General features: G+C 36.3%; 1 long non-coding RNA gene across 1 annotated transcript; it reads right to left on the reverse strand.

The window, feature by feature from the left end:
• Window positions 1–4,077: 4,077 nt before the first annotated feature.
• On the reverse strand, window positions 4,078–7,102 carry LOC134529938 (uncharacterized). The gene is made up of 2 exons (XR_010074750.1): window positions 6,963–7,102; window positions 4,078–4,339 (listed from the first exon to the last, which is right to left on the reverse strand). It is a non-coding gene; the product is annotated as an uncharacterized LOC134529938 (long non-coding RNA).
• Window positions 7,103–13,924: the final 6,822 nt, after the last annotated feature.

Below are 13,924 nucleotides of genomic sequence, written 5' to 3' on the forward strand. Positions count from 1 at the left end.
ATACAGGCTAATGTGCATTGTTTTATTAAGAATAGTGTTGTAACAAACTGTCAGATTAAATTGTTTTGTTCCAAAATAGAGCAATGCCCTTTGGAACATTGCAGAAAATAAAATTTCAAGAATTACAAAGTCTAGCACAAATATTAATGTAAATCAGCTCCAAGACTTAGATGTAAATGTGAAATTAGGCCTATGTGATTACAATCTTCTAGCATTAAAGGTCTAGTAAGCCTACCTACATTTGTATGTTAAATAATCCAAGTTCATGAACATTTAAACAAATTGCTGCAAATATTTGAGTTCAATGAACTGATTCAAATAATAAATTATAGTTTGAAAGATAATCTAGTAATGAAGCCAATAGTATTATTAATTAAAATCTTGTCTGTAATCTCAGAGAAGTTGAACCCACATGCAAAACTCAGAGCTGGTTGGCAATAATTTTTTTTATTTATTAATCATTAATGGGATTTTTTTTTATCAAAGATTGATTCATTTACATTGATTGATACCAAACATATACAAGAACTTCAGAATACAGATTTTCCTTCATATCGAAATATTGTTATTTAAAAAAATTATTTTCTTTTGTTGATAATACACTTGACGTCGTCCAGGCCTGCGGCCCCCTTTCGAATCCGATATGCCAACGCCCAAACACCTCCATCCTCTGTTCATATTCAAACCTCCCGCCAGCGAGTGCGTGCGTGTGTTGGTAGCCCGGCAAGAGGGTGCTTAGCTGCAGTGCGCCGCACCCCTATATGTATTAATAATTATTGTAACCCTTTTCTTTTGCCCCAAAATAGTGTCACGACGATTCAGTAAGTGAGTGCCTTTTGTTTTATTAATATGTTATATTTTTGTAATAAAGTACGTGCAAGCACGGCCACGAACGCTCCCTAGCGGGCGACGATGGAACCAACACATAACTTTATTCAAACTATATTTTATCACATAAGTAATTATTACAGACAGTCTGGTCATGGATGTGTATCTGGTAATTTTATAAAGAGCGCCATGTTTCCTGCCGCAAGCCCTTGTCTCACCCCAGTCTCCTTCTACAGCCGGCCGAGAGCGGACGTCTCTGCAGACACCCCGAGGACATCACCATTGTCTCACCAATAAGTAGTTCTGTTCAGTTAATTAATTCAAATTGTTTTCTCTTCACCCTCGGGGTCTCTCTCGGTCGGTGAGGCTGTTTAATTAGTGATTTCTATACTCTCCGGACTTTTTAACCACCCGTGTTCTAAGTAAAGGCTTGAGGCGACCACGTGTGTGGTCCGCCTCCTCAACTAAGGGAGCGTTCAAGTATTACGTAACGAATTTGGGGGGGAGGGGGGGTCTTGTAAAACGTTACGATGCGTTACAGGGGAGGGAGGGGGGTTTGACCTACGCGTTACATCCCTTTTTTTTTTTTTTTTTACCAATCAGAACGGTCGCGTACAGACGGACTCTTTCCCGCATTTTTTAAACCTTTTTTTTTTCCTCAAAATTTAAAATGGCATGATAACTTAAATTTTTTTTTTTACCTTCACAAAATTGCTTCTGCTTGCTTTACAGGATTAGAGAATGTTTTTTTTTTTTAACTCCAAACGTACAGCAAAAAAAAAAATATATATATATATATCAACAGCTGTGATAGTTTTTCTCGTCACTCCAGTAAAATAGTTAAAACAAAAAATACCGCTATTCGGATGGTTTCGTTATACTTCGGTTGTCAACGTAGACTCCAATCGCCATATTAGCAATTATATAGGTATTGATATTCAAAATACACGGTTTTCTATGTGTGAGATTTTCTCTCATCACAACAGTAATGTTGTGGTACGAAAGACGATTGGTCTGAAGGGTTAATAAAAAAACTAGTGAATTAAAATCTCCCAAGTTGGCAACCCTTTTCGTTTATTTTTTACGGGGGATTCCCGATTGAATTGTTCGTATTTTGTTCTCCCAAGATGGCAACCCTTTTCGTTTATGTGCTCCAAGCACTTGACCGACTGAATGAAAATTGACAACTACGATGTTTCGGCGGAATATAGAAACCCTGAAGATAGCTTGCAGGATCCAGCAGAACCTAATATGGCGTGGTATAGCGCTCACGTCCGTGAATCGCAATATTTATTGCAAGTTATTAAATGCGCGGATGAATCCTGCTGTTCCCGCTTGAGGAGTGCATTAAAATCTGTTTTTCCAGAAACTTTCCTGCCGCCACCCTGCCCAATCCTTCAAACCACAAACAAGCTCGTGGTACCTAGTCAGATAGACAAAGGATCATGCAAGTTTTCGCCACTTCTTGTGAGGTTGTCTGTTGATCTGTCGCCTCCTCTAGAAGGGTTTAGCAGATGCCTTACAATTTATTTTGCCCATCGGTACAATCCGACCTAAAGAACCGAGTATGTTCAACCTGTGGGATTTATTTTACATCCCACAAGAGTGTGCAAATGCACAATCGTTTCATGCATGGCAAGACTGCCCAAGACCTTCATGAAAGTCGTGTACGGCCACAGCGACTTGCTGCAAGAAGAGCAAATGAGCTTCTCTGCATTGTGCGTCGCTGTGAAACATCGTCTGAGGATGCCGATTGGCTCGACGAAGACGAAGTTGATGCAAGTGGGTTAACAATTCCAGAACCCTATTCGTCTGCTCTCCGGATGCCAGTAATGAAAGAATCTGAGTGACTGGCAAGCCCATGGGCAGAGGAGCAGTAAAACTCCAATTGAATTGTTGTTTTTTTTTTACAATCTACTTATTTTAATTATGGCTAATTTTATTTTAAATGTTTTTCGTTTTCGTTCGATCGTATTCTTAAATACGATTATATTTTGACAAATATGTTTTATTTCAGTTAGTTTTATGTTTGTAATTGCATTGCCAAAAGTAAAAATAATTATTAGAAATAAAATTTGTTATTTGATTTTAATAGCTTTATTAGTAAAACGCTAAAATAGGAGAATGCGTGAGAAGAACAATGGCCGATAAAGCAAAAAGTGTGTAAGGACAGGGCCAAGTCAGGAAAATGACGTAATTAAATGTATGATTGCTAAATGTATGATTGAGTAGTAAAAATTTATTAGGACAAAAAACATTAGAAAGCTCTTGCTTTTAAAAACAAGACATTTCAAATGTTAATAAATAACATTAAAGCGATTAAAACAATAACAAAGGAATTTTAGTGACTTATTCCGGTACGTTACGCCACATGATTGTGACTTTAGGTAAAAATGGTCACTTGGGGTTACGTAACATTTTAATAGGGGGGAGGGGGGTACAGAAAAACGTTACGGCGCTTTACATGGGGGGAGGGGGGGTCAAAAAAATCAAAAAATTGCGTTATGTAATACTTGAACGCTCCCTAAACCGATTCGTGCCTCGGGCGTTTTTTAACAGTATCACAAAAGGATTGTATGAGGGCGTGTAACGTGTAAGTAAATAAAACCAACTTAATTGAATCACGTGTCTTTGTGTTCGGAGGGGGTCACGTGGGTCCATAACCCAGTCAGCGGCATGTGGGAAGCCCTAAGAGCCCACTGCGGTGAAGTATAAGCGTGCCCGACGCTGAGAGCGGGCTCGGGTAGGGACAGGTGCTGAATTAGGTATCAGGAGGGCTAATATCTCGCCGCACACGGGCCACGTAACGCCCTGAGCAAGAGTATCAAGCCGGGTCCACGTGTCCACTCACGTGGTGGTGCCCACTATTTCCACCAATAATTCAAATCGGAACACCGGTATGCCCTCACACTTATTGGAATTGGCTCTAGAATATAATAGTGAATAATCTGTACTTGTCTATGATTTGTTTGTTTTTTATGTAAGTCTATATAGTAGTGTTTTTTTAATGGTTGTTGGCTAGTGTTATGTATGTATGTGCACTATATGCAAATGGTAGTTCTGATAGTATATGTTCATAATAACTAATATACTGATATCATAATAGCTCAAAATTGGTCTATATTGTACATAGGTATATGAATACTTTATAAGATATTTATTGAAATATTATTTGAGTTAGGGAAAATTGTTACTGTAGAGTGAAGATGATTGATTATTGAAAAAAAAATTCCTTGTGACAACCATTAATAATTTTTACTGCTTTTTATTAATCCTTCATAAAAATTCACAAGTCACCATGGTTACCATCTTCCAGCCACAAAACAAATATTATCAGCGATTTTAAAATACACCAATAAATATTATCAGTGATTTTAAAATACACCAATAAATATTATCAGTGATTTTAAAATACATACATCAAATAAACTCTCTCGCTGCATTCATGAAATCATTGCTTATTTACATTGGCCAGCCAAAGAGTAAATAAAAAAAGCTGTTCTCCACAAGCCTGAAACAAAAAAGAAATCAAAGTTAAATGATTTATATTGTACTACAGAGAAATGAAACTGATAAATAAATGTATCAAAGAAAAAGTTATGCATACCAGAATGATAAATTACTTTCAAAACCATTTTAGTTAGAATTTTGATACATTCACAAATACTTTTGGTAAATTCTCATTTATGTACTACAATTAACATTTTTCTTTGTCCTTTCAAACAGATATTTTTTTTCCCAAATACTTTTTGACAAAAACTCATTTAAGTGAAAAAAAATTATATGCAAAACATAATTCTATATGATGCTTCAGCAACATTGAGTTGTAAAATTAAGCTCTTGTGCCCATTATTGCAGAAAAACTAGGTATTTAACAATCCAAGTAACTACACAATTTTAGAAGTATGTTTCTCAGGGCCTCGAGTGATGTATTTGCTTGTTATTAGCTTAAGCAAATCTAGGATTTGATTCAAGCAAAATGTTTACAAGTTGAATTCATTTCACGTAATGCATGTCACATAAGCAGTTCTTTTTTTTTTTTTTTTTTTTTTTTTTTTAAGTATCTAATCAAAGTCTTCGGGGAGAGTATTAGTAGGTAGGTTACCAAAATTTGTAAGATTCTATATGTATCCTATATGCTCATATTTTAGTCGTATAAACAAAATGCCTACACGAGAATAGATGTCAGCATGTTATTTTGCAGCAGTCGATGGCATTACTTCATAGTACAGTTGTGAAATCACTACAAAATGTGTCGGATGTATATTGCAATGATTTACAATTATTATCGATAATTGCATAACTGCAGAGTTCAGAGGGAGTTAGAAAATTAAAATATACCACACATTGTATTTTTTGTTTCTAATAATATTAGTTTATATTTCTACAAAGATGGATTCAGAAATTTCCTAGAGAAACAACTTTACCACACAAACCAAATTTGATAAATAGTAATTCTTAGTACCACATACTTCGCCAAATAAATTATTTTTAAAGTCTAGGTAAACTTACCTAAAGAATTGCTTTCACCATTTTACAGTAGTTATGAAGTTACCTTTCCCTAACCATTTTCGTGATTTAACAGCACTTATGTAACTAACCTAACCAAGTATTGCAACTGTGAACTACAGTATAACCCTGTAATTGTTTTCAAGTGAGCATGAGGAAAAAACATAAGCAGTTGATGGAAATTTAGCCTATCCAGTGTTTTAACATTTTACCAATGGACTCAAGTAAGTATAATGTTAAAAACCATTGATCAGTACCCTTGATGCTTGAATTTGCTTAACCAATCCAACAATTATACAACTTCGTTGCGCATCAATAAAGTAAATCAATCATCAATACAGTAAATGTATTTGATTACACTGCGCTAATTCCCAAAGATATTTTTAAAAAATTAAATAAATGGTTTAACAGTAGTTTAATGTTCAAGCAGGTAAGTATAAACAATACAAAATTTGTAACATCATGTGCATGGTTGGTTAGCTGAATTTAAAAAAAGGTACCTTTCTTTTGTTGCTGCTTATTCATAAATTAAATTATAAAATTCTGAAAATACCTTTTCAGACACTAAAAACCTTCCTCTATTAAAACTGTAAACAGCTTTTCTTAATTCCTACTGGTTTTCAAGAAATCACATTTTGCAGTTCACATTAGATAGCCTATGCAGTGAAGCAGCTGTCGCCATTTTTTCCTCTAATTGCATTGCAGATTCTGTGGTTTTCCATATATATAAGAATGTATATATTTTTTATTTGAATATTATAACCCAATGAAACGTAAATAATAGTTTGAAAAAGTTAAGAGTCCCTAATGTGTATCCAAACCAAAACGCCAACCCTTGACAGGGATTTTTTTTATAGCAGTATGGAGGCGAAAGCGCAGATTAGTTACCTGCAATAGCACGTAACCTGATCTATAAAAGGAATCATTTGTTACAAAATGAAAATTTATTTTATGTCAGGTTATTTGTTGTCTCACGTAAAAAAAAATCAGAATTTTGCACATATTAACTGCTAAAAAATATCACTCTCAAGGACTGATGCTTTGGGATTGGAATGCACAATGAGGAGTCACAACTTTTTTAATGTTATAATTTACATTACTGCATTGCAATATCGAAATAAAAAATATACAGTTTGTGTATGAAAAACAACAGGATCTGCAACTCAATTAAAGAACAACATTGTGACAGGCCCTTTACTGCACAGGTAATGTAATGTAATGTAACCTATAAACAGTGATTTCTCAAAAACCAGTTTGAATTTAGAAAAACTTTTTTCAGAGTAAATACAGGTACATATTTAGTGATTAAAAAAAAATAAGAGTCCAAAGTTTATTTTGCATACAAAACGCAGCAACGTGAAATTATTTCAAAATATTTTTACTTAAATGCGGTTAACTGCTACACACCACCAGAAAACATTTCTTATGATTTTATATGTTGTATGCTCATGAACATAAGATGAAATCTCCACACGCTACCTAAAATTTAAAATAATTAGGCCTATAGTGTACAAAAATTTCTATAAGAAATGATTACTTGTCAAGAATAACACAAGCAATGTTAACTTATAAACGGACAAAACTAATCTCCTAACAAATCAAACAGAAATAGCTCAATAACTTACCTGAAAATCTCATAATTAGTAACAAGGCAATGTTAGTGTACATGTGTTTTACTCTTAAAAAATATAAAATAACATTAGTCTACAATTCTTTGATCAATAATGCAATGTTTGTTTTGAACGTACAGATAAAAAAAATAAAAACAAACCCGAACATGTACGAACCAGCCCGAAGGGCATGTCGATCTAAGGGGGTGAATCTTCGGTTGTCCATTTTATAACTCGTCCTATAAGGAAAAAAATAATTGATGGAAAATCATGTCATCCAACTTGTCAAACGAACATGGCTGTGCTAGTGATTTTTTTAGAGATGTCATAACCCTCCAACTTTATTTTTCACAACATATTGGAAAGTGTTGAAAGCGAAAATTTGACAGTGTGACAGGACCTTTATCCACATGGGTTGCACGAATGTTGGTCATTCAGCAGGGTGTCATAATCAGCAGGTGGCATCTCAAAAAGCCCTACTGCAGGTAGTATCAAGTAAACAGTCAGGCGACGACGACAGGATCAGAGATATCTCTCACTGAAAACAGTTCCAACCTTTAAACTGAAAATATAATTTTTCATGTGTAGCCTGCTCAGTAGTATTAAATGTTTACATTATTCCCCCACCCCTTTCTCATTTTTCATAAAAAAAAATGCATTTTAAAACCCCACGCCTGGTCAATATTGCATTTAATTTATAAAATGTTATACTGTTACGCTATTATAAGATTTGACACACCAGTGTGTATGATATTTGCACAAAAAAGACAGCAATATTTTGTTTTCATACTTGTTATATATATATATATATATATATATATATATATATATATATATATATATATATATATATATATATATATATATATACCAGAATGACACCCAAACTGAGGACTTCTCGTACCCGAAAGAACTCGAATGTAGACATGAGTGTACTCGAATGAGAAGCCTAAGATGTACATTAAGTTCTGTCCCTGTCCGAACACGCACGAATATTCACTTTCGGTCAACCTCGGGTTTGTTTTATTTTTGCGCAGGAAAAATGAATTCAAATATTAAAAGTGGTCGGTTAGGTTAGCTACATTAAAACACTTTAAAACACTATGGACGGTTAGTTAGGTTAGTATAGCTACATTAAAATAAACAGAGACATATAAATATATATAAATAAACCCGAGGTTGGCCGAAGGTGAATATTCGGGTGTGTTCGGGCAAGGACAGAGCTTGATGTGCAATTTAGGCTTCCTTACTCGAATTGTGTGGATTAATGCTGGCAACACTGCTGCAAACTAGACTTGCGCATAATAGTTCGCGACCGGGAGCGCTCCTTTTAGTTCGCAGCTCCTTGGCGAACTAGGTCGCTCTTTTAGTTCGTCCGCTCCCATCTCGAATTCAAAGAAGACAGGTCACTGATAGTTCGTTCGCTTTGCTACCGCTACTGCAGGCGATCTTCTTTGTATGTTATAATAGTTATTTTTTATAATGATCAGTGTTGTGAACGCCTAGATTATTATCCTTTTTTGGGTTATTATACATCAAATGAGTAAATAAAACAATAATTTACATAATTGGGTAAAATGGTGCATATAACAGTTCTGTTTTTATTCTTCACCTTGTCGCGGCCTCGTCTCTGGTGAAGCTGTGGAGACGGGGTGGACGTCGCTCGGTCGTTCAGTTGTGGTGTTGTTTGCCCGGCGCCAGCTCTTTGGTAGAGCAGCCTCACACTCTGAGGCGGGAGTGGACCGTTCGGCCCAGTACAGCTGACCGAGGACGTGCTGACAATGAAGGTGTAAAGGTGGGGGTGAAAACCCCCGAGGTTGCAGTGCGCCTAGGCGTCACTGCCGAAGAGTTCTTGCAGGCGGGCCGCCAGTCGGGCCGAGATGGGTCGCGGCCGTGGGTCCTGCGGCTGGCTCCCGGTGGTGCTGGTCGGCAAGGCCTGGCGTGGGGGGGGGGGGGGTGAGGGTAGGGTGAGAGGAATGAGGCGGGGGTAGGGTGTCTTGATAGGAGAGATTAACTCGGGGGGTTGAGGGAAGAGTGGTTCGGCAGTTGGGGATTGCTCTGGTGAGTAGGGGACAGGGGAGAACTGGTAGGAATGGAGGGGGCTGTAGGCTGGACTAGGTTCCCCCTGGCCTGTTGCCGCGGTGAAGTAGCCCCGCAGGTAGGCTGCCTGAGGCTCCCAGGCAGGCTGGGTGGAGCCTGATGGCGGTACCTCGGAGAGAGTGGTCTTCCGCCGGGTGCGGCGGCAGCCGGAGCGCTTCTTCATTCAACTCAGGTGGTAGGAGGGAAGTGCCCGCGGTCTCGCAAGGAGTCGCTAGCAGGAGAGGGATGCCCGCGGTCTCACTAAGAGTCGCTAGCAGGAGAAAGGGATGCCCGCGGTCTCACTAAGAGTCGCTAGCAGAGGATTGCCCGCGGTCTCACAAGGAGTCGCTAGCGAAAAGGTGCGAGAAAGAAGGAGAGAGAGAAGGAAAGCCCGCGGTCTCACGAAGAGTCGCTAGCTTAAGGAAAGGAAGATGAGGAATTTAAGCCAATGATACCACTTTTGACTGAGGTAATATTTATTCTCCCAGATAGGCTGGGAGAGAGGAAAGCTCACAAAGGTAATTATTCTCCCAGATTGGCTGGGAGATGAGAGCTGTCTAGGCGATTTTATTTTTTATTTTTTTTTCCTAACCTAACTAAAAACTAAGTGTGTTTGGGAGGGGTCCGGGTTAGGAGGGACTTAAGTGCGTCTCAGGCCGAAGCCTATACGCTCTACTCATGCAGGGAGTACCATGCAGACAAGGGAGCATGCATATTGTGCTAAGGAGGGGATTGGCCAGCCAAGGCTGCGATTGGCGCCATGACTAACTCCCCTCACTTGACTATTCTAGACTAATACTAGAGATAAGTTGGGCCCAGGTAAAACCTCCATAGACAGAGGGAAAACCCTGGGCACTCACATGCGGGATGCAAATTTCATGCATTAATAGCAAGCAGGTTGGCTACGGGAATAGAGGGATGGTTCAGGAAGAAGAGTTGGACAGAGTAGAAAGTCACTACTTAGCAAGTTTGGGAGGGAACTTGGACTTTTTGTCCGCATTATACTTTATTTGGTTGGGTACTGGTCTTTAGGGGGCGACTTCGTCGTTTCCCACCTGGCTGCCAGCTAGCTTGGTGTTTGAGAAGGTTGTTAGCCCGCACAATTTATACAAGTTTCTTCTAGAACCATCTGTGTTAAAGTTTTACATATTTCTATCTCTTTTGCCTGATGATGATCTTTTGCATTTTACAATATTATTTCCACATCTACAAAACATACTTCCAGCATACACTTAATAATCTACCTAAATATTTACAATAATAACATCTATAAAATAACTATGATACATTGTCTCTTTATATTTACACTGCCATCTGGTGACGAGTGGTGGCACTAACAGGGCCATGGCTGGAGTGTTGCGCCGCGGACAGGACTGTGACCCGGGTTTTTATTTAATAAAGAGGAGGTACGACGTCAACCTAACATACACTATAATCGAAAAATTTTAATTTATAAAAGGATTTATTTTATAGCTAGTTTAAGAAATATTATTTATGAAAAATGTTTATTTCAGTGAATACAATACAGTTTTATAAATATACAATTTTTTTTTCTTAAGACGTAATCAACAAAAAATGCGATATTATGTACAGGCCAAAAAATTACGTAAATTATTAAGAAAGAAAGACCCATTACTCTTCTAATTTGTTACCTTACAATTAGACATAGAAAAACTAATAAAAACTCTTAAGTAAAATTGTATGCTAATATTGCTTAACAATGTGTATGTTCATGTTCATTAGGACCTATATATAATTCACTAAATTTAGCAAGTTCAACATCACTTAACATAGGTACATTATAATCGAAAAAGTTTAATTTCTTAAATAATTTATTTATTAGCTAGTTTAAGAAGTATTATTTATGAAATGTGGTTATTTTAGTGAATAAAATACAGTTTTAGGCCTATAAAAATACAAATTTAATTTTTTTTTAAGTTTTAGAAATAATCAACAAAAACTTGTTTGTAAAGTCGCTTTTCGGACGAAAGTTTAACGTGACATCATAACAAAATATTGATGAAATGATAATAAACTTTTATGAATAACATTTAATCATTTTTATTGAATTATCACTATTTTGTATTTATACAAAGGAGTGAAATTAAATCTACAATTTAATTGATACATTTACTTTTATTTGCACTCATTAATTCAAATATGTTTATTACTTTAATGAACAGATTATTTTAACTATAACTTTTATAGATGTTTGCTATTTAACTTCTTCCAATCTGTGTTATTCTGTTAAGGATAGGACGATGATAGGAAAAGTAGGAAACGAATGGAAGTGTTTCAAGTTTAATGTGCCTCAAAAAAGTCCAATGGATGGTTGTTCCAATCGAGTGGAAGAGAGATAGATGCGGCGCAAGCGTACAATGAGCGTAACGGGACAATGTGCGTAACGGGACTTTTTTCGTGCGTGCAGCCGGCGTTTATCGATTTATTAGATGTCGCGTCAAAAATAAGTTTATTTAACAATGGTTTTATATAAGTCAACATTTTAATATTAAAGTTGTCATCAGCTGTCAAAATTATTTTATGAATATTGAAATCATTTTGTAAACACTGATATAACTACCTAATGTAATTATGTCTGACTTGTTCTCAGTATACACCACGTTTCCCCACCGTGAAGTTACCGTGCTCGGACACGAGTATAAAGTAGACTTGTGTAGTTCGCGAACGAACTAGTTCGGAAGAGCGCTCCCACAGACGAACTACGCGAACTAGTTCCCAGATCCCTCGCTCCTCAGTTCATTAGTTCGTTCTTTTTCCGATCTCCTTCTTTTAGTTCTGTGTACATGATCTGGCTCTTATCAAAAGTCGACACTCGTTCTCCCTTTCGGGTATTAGTTACGGCTTTGTCGCTGGTCTTTTTTGCTGGCTATCGTTATCTGCTCGGGTCGGATAATTGAAATTTCAGACGTCTAACGGATACTGACTTTACAAAAATATTGACTCTTGATCGCTGCAAATGTTTACTGCAATGAAACATTTTCAAATATAATCGTTTTGTTGATGATGATAGCTTTATACTCGTGTCCGAGCACTGTAACTTCATGGTGTATACTGAGAACAAGTCAGACATAATTACATTAGGAATTATATCAGTGTTTACAAAATGATTTCAATATTCATAAAATAATTTTGACAGCTGATGACAACTTTAATATTAAAATTTTGACTTATATAAAACCATTGTTAAATAAACTTATTTTTGACGCGACATCTAATAAATCGATAAATGCCGGCTGCACGCACGAAAAAAGTCCCGTTACGCACATTGTCCCGTTACGCTCATTGTACGCTTGCGCCGCATCTATCTCTCTTCCACTCGATTGGAACAACCATCCATTGGACTTTTTTGAGGCACATTAAACTTGAAACACTTCCATTCGTTTCCTACTTTTCCTATCATCGTCCTATCCTTAACAGAATAACACAGATTGGAAGAAGTTAAATAGCAAACATCTATAAAAGTTATAGTTAAAATAATCTGTTCATTAAAGTAATAAACATATTTGAATTAATGAGTGCAAATAAAAGTAAATTTATCAATTAAATTGTAGATTTCATTTCACTCCTGCTTTGTATAAATACAAAATAGTGATAATTCAATAAAAATGATTAAATTTTATTCATAAAAGTATGAAATCATTTCATCAATATTTTGTTATGACGTCACGTTAAACTATCGTTCGTAAACCGACTTTACAGACAAACAATTTTTTTGTTGATTATTTCTAAAGCTTAAAAAAAATGTATTTTATAGGCCTAAAACGGTATTTTATTCACAAAGTTAAACACATTTAATAAATAATATTTCTTAAACTAGCTAATAAATAAATTCTTTTAGAAATTAAATTTTTTTGATTATAGTGTATGTTAACCCATACAGCACAGTGACGTAGAAAAAACGTGAAATATACGTTGTTTAGGAAACCTGCTGACGTTAAATCATCATCTATTACACGTATATTCAACGTTTTATCAACGTAGAAAGAACATCGAAATGTCCGCGACAGGCGACGTCGCCAGATGGACGTTAATTCTACGTCGATCGGGGGACGTGGATACCACGTTGGTTGGGCGACGTTGATGAAATGTCTATCGGAAGTCGTAGAATCTACGTGGCCATGTGGACGTGAATTCAATGTCAGTTGGTGGAGGTTGATTGTACGTTAGGTTAAGGCCGTGGATACCACGTCGGCTAGGCGACGTTGATGCTATGTCTATCGGAAGTCGTAGAATCTACATGGCCATGGGAACATGGATTCAATATCAGTTGGTGGAGGTTGATTATGTACAAACATACCAATTGTCTCAGGGAAAAAAAAATATTTTTTTTCCCTGCCAGTGATATTCTCTACATTGAGGCATGAAAATTGCTTAAAAAGCACACATTGTAAGTGTTCTTACAGTGCCTAAGAATGACATCTCAAAAATTGATACTCATTTAAAATAGTTATACACTGATTTTAACAACCCCCCCCCCCCCCCCCCCAAACAAATACAGTTGCATTTAATTACATTTTCCAAATTTAGTCAGCTGTAAGCATCAGTAATTGCAAAATGCGTGGTTTTTTTTATTAAATACCATTTCAATTAAATTGGCAAACGTCAAAAAAAATTTCACACTGAAACTTAAAGTATTAGTACACTCCATGACACAAATTAATTGAAAACATTGGGTGCTAAGTAACCTTAAAAAGTGTGAAGAGAATGTAACATGATAATTAAATATTTTCACAAATATGACTTTTTCATTTTTTTTTTTTTTTTTTTTTTACAAATTACAACTCAAAATCACTTAAACAAGTAACGCAAGGACAGATCAGAGGATGTCGTTGGTATTTTTCTTGATCTGTCCAAAGCTTTCGAGACAGTAGATCATA

This window comes from Bacillus rossius, chromosome 2, assembly GCF_032445375.1.
Source record: "Bacillus rossius redtenbacheri isolate Brsri chromosome 2, Brsri_v3, whole genome shotgun sequence".
Taxonomy (NCBI): Eukaryota; Metazoa; Arthropoda; class Insecta; order Phasmatodea; family Bacillidae; genus Bacillus; species Bacillus rossius.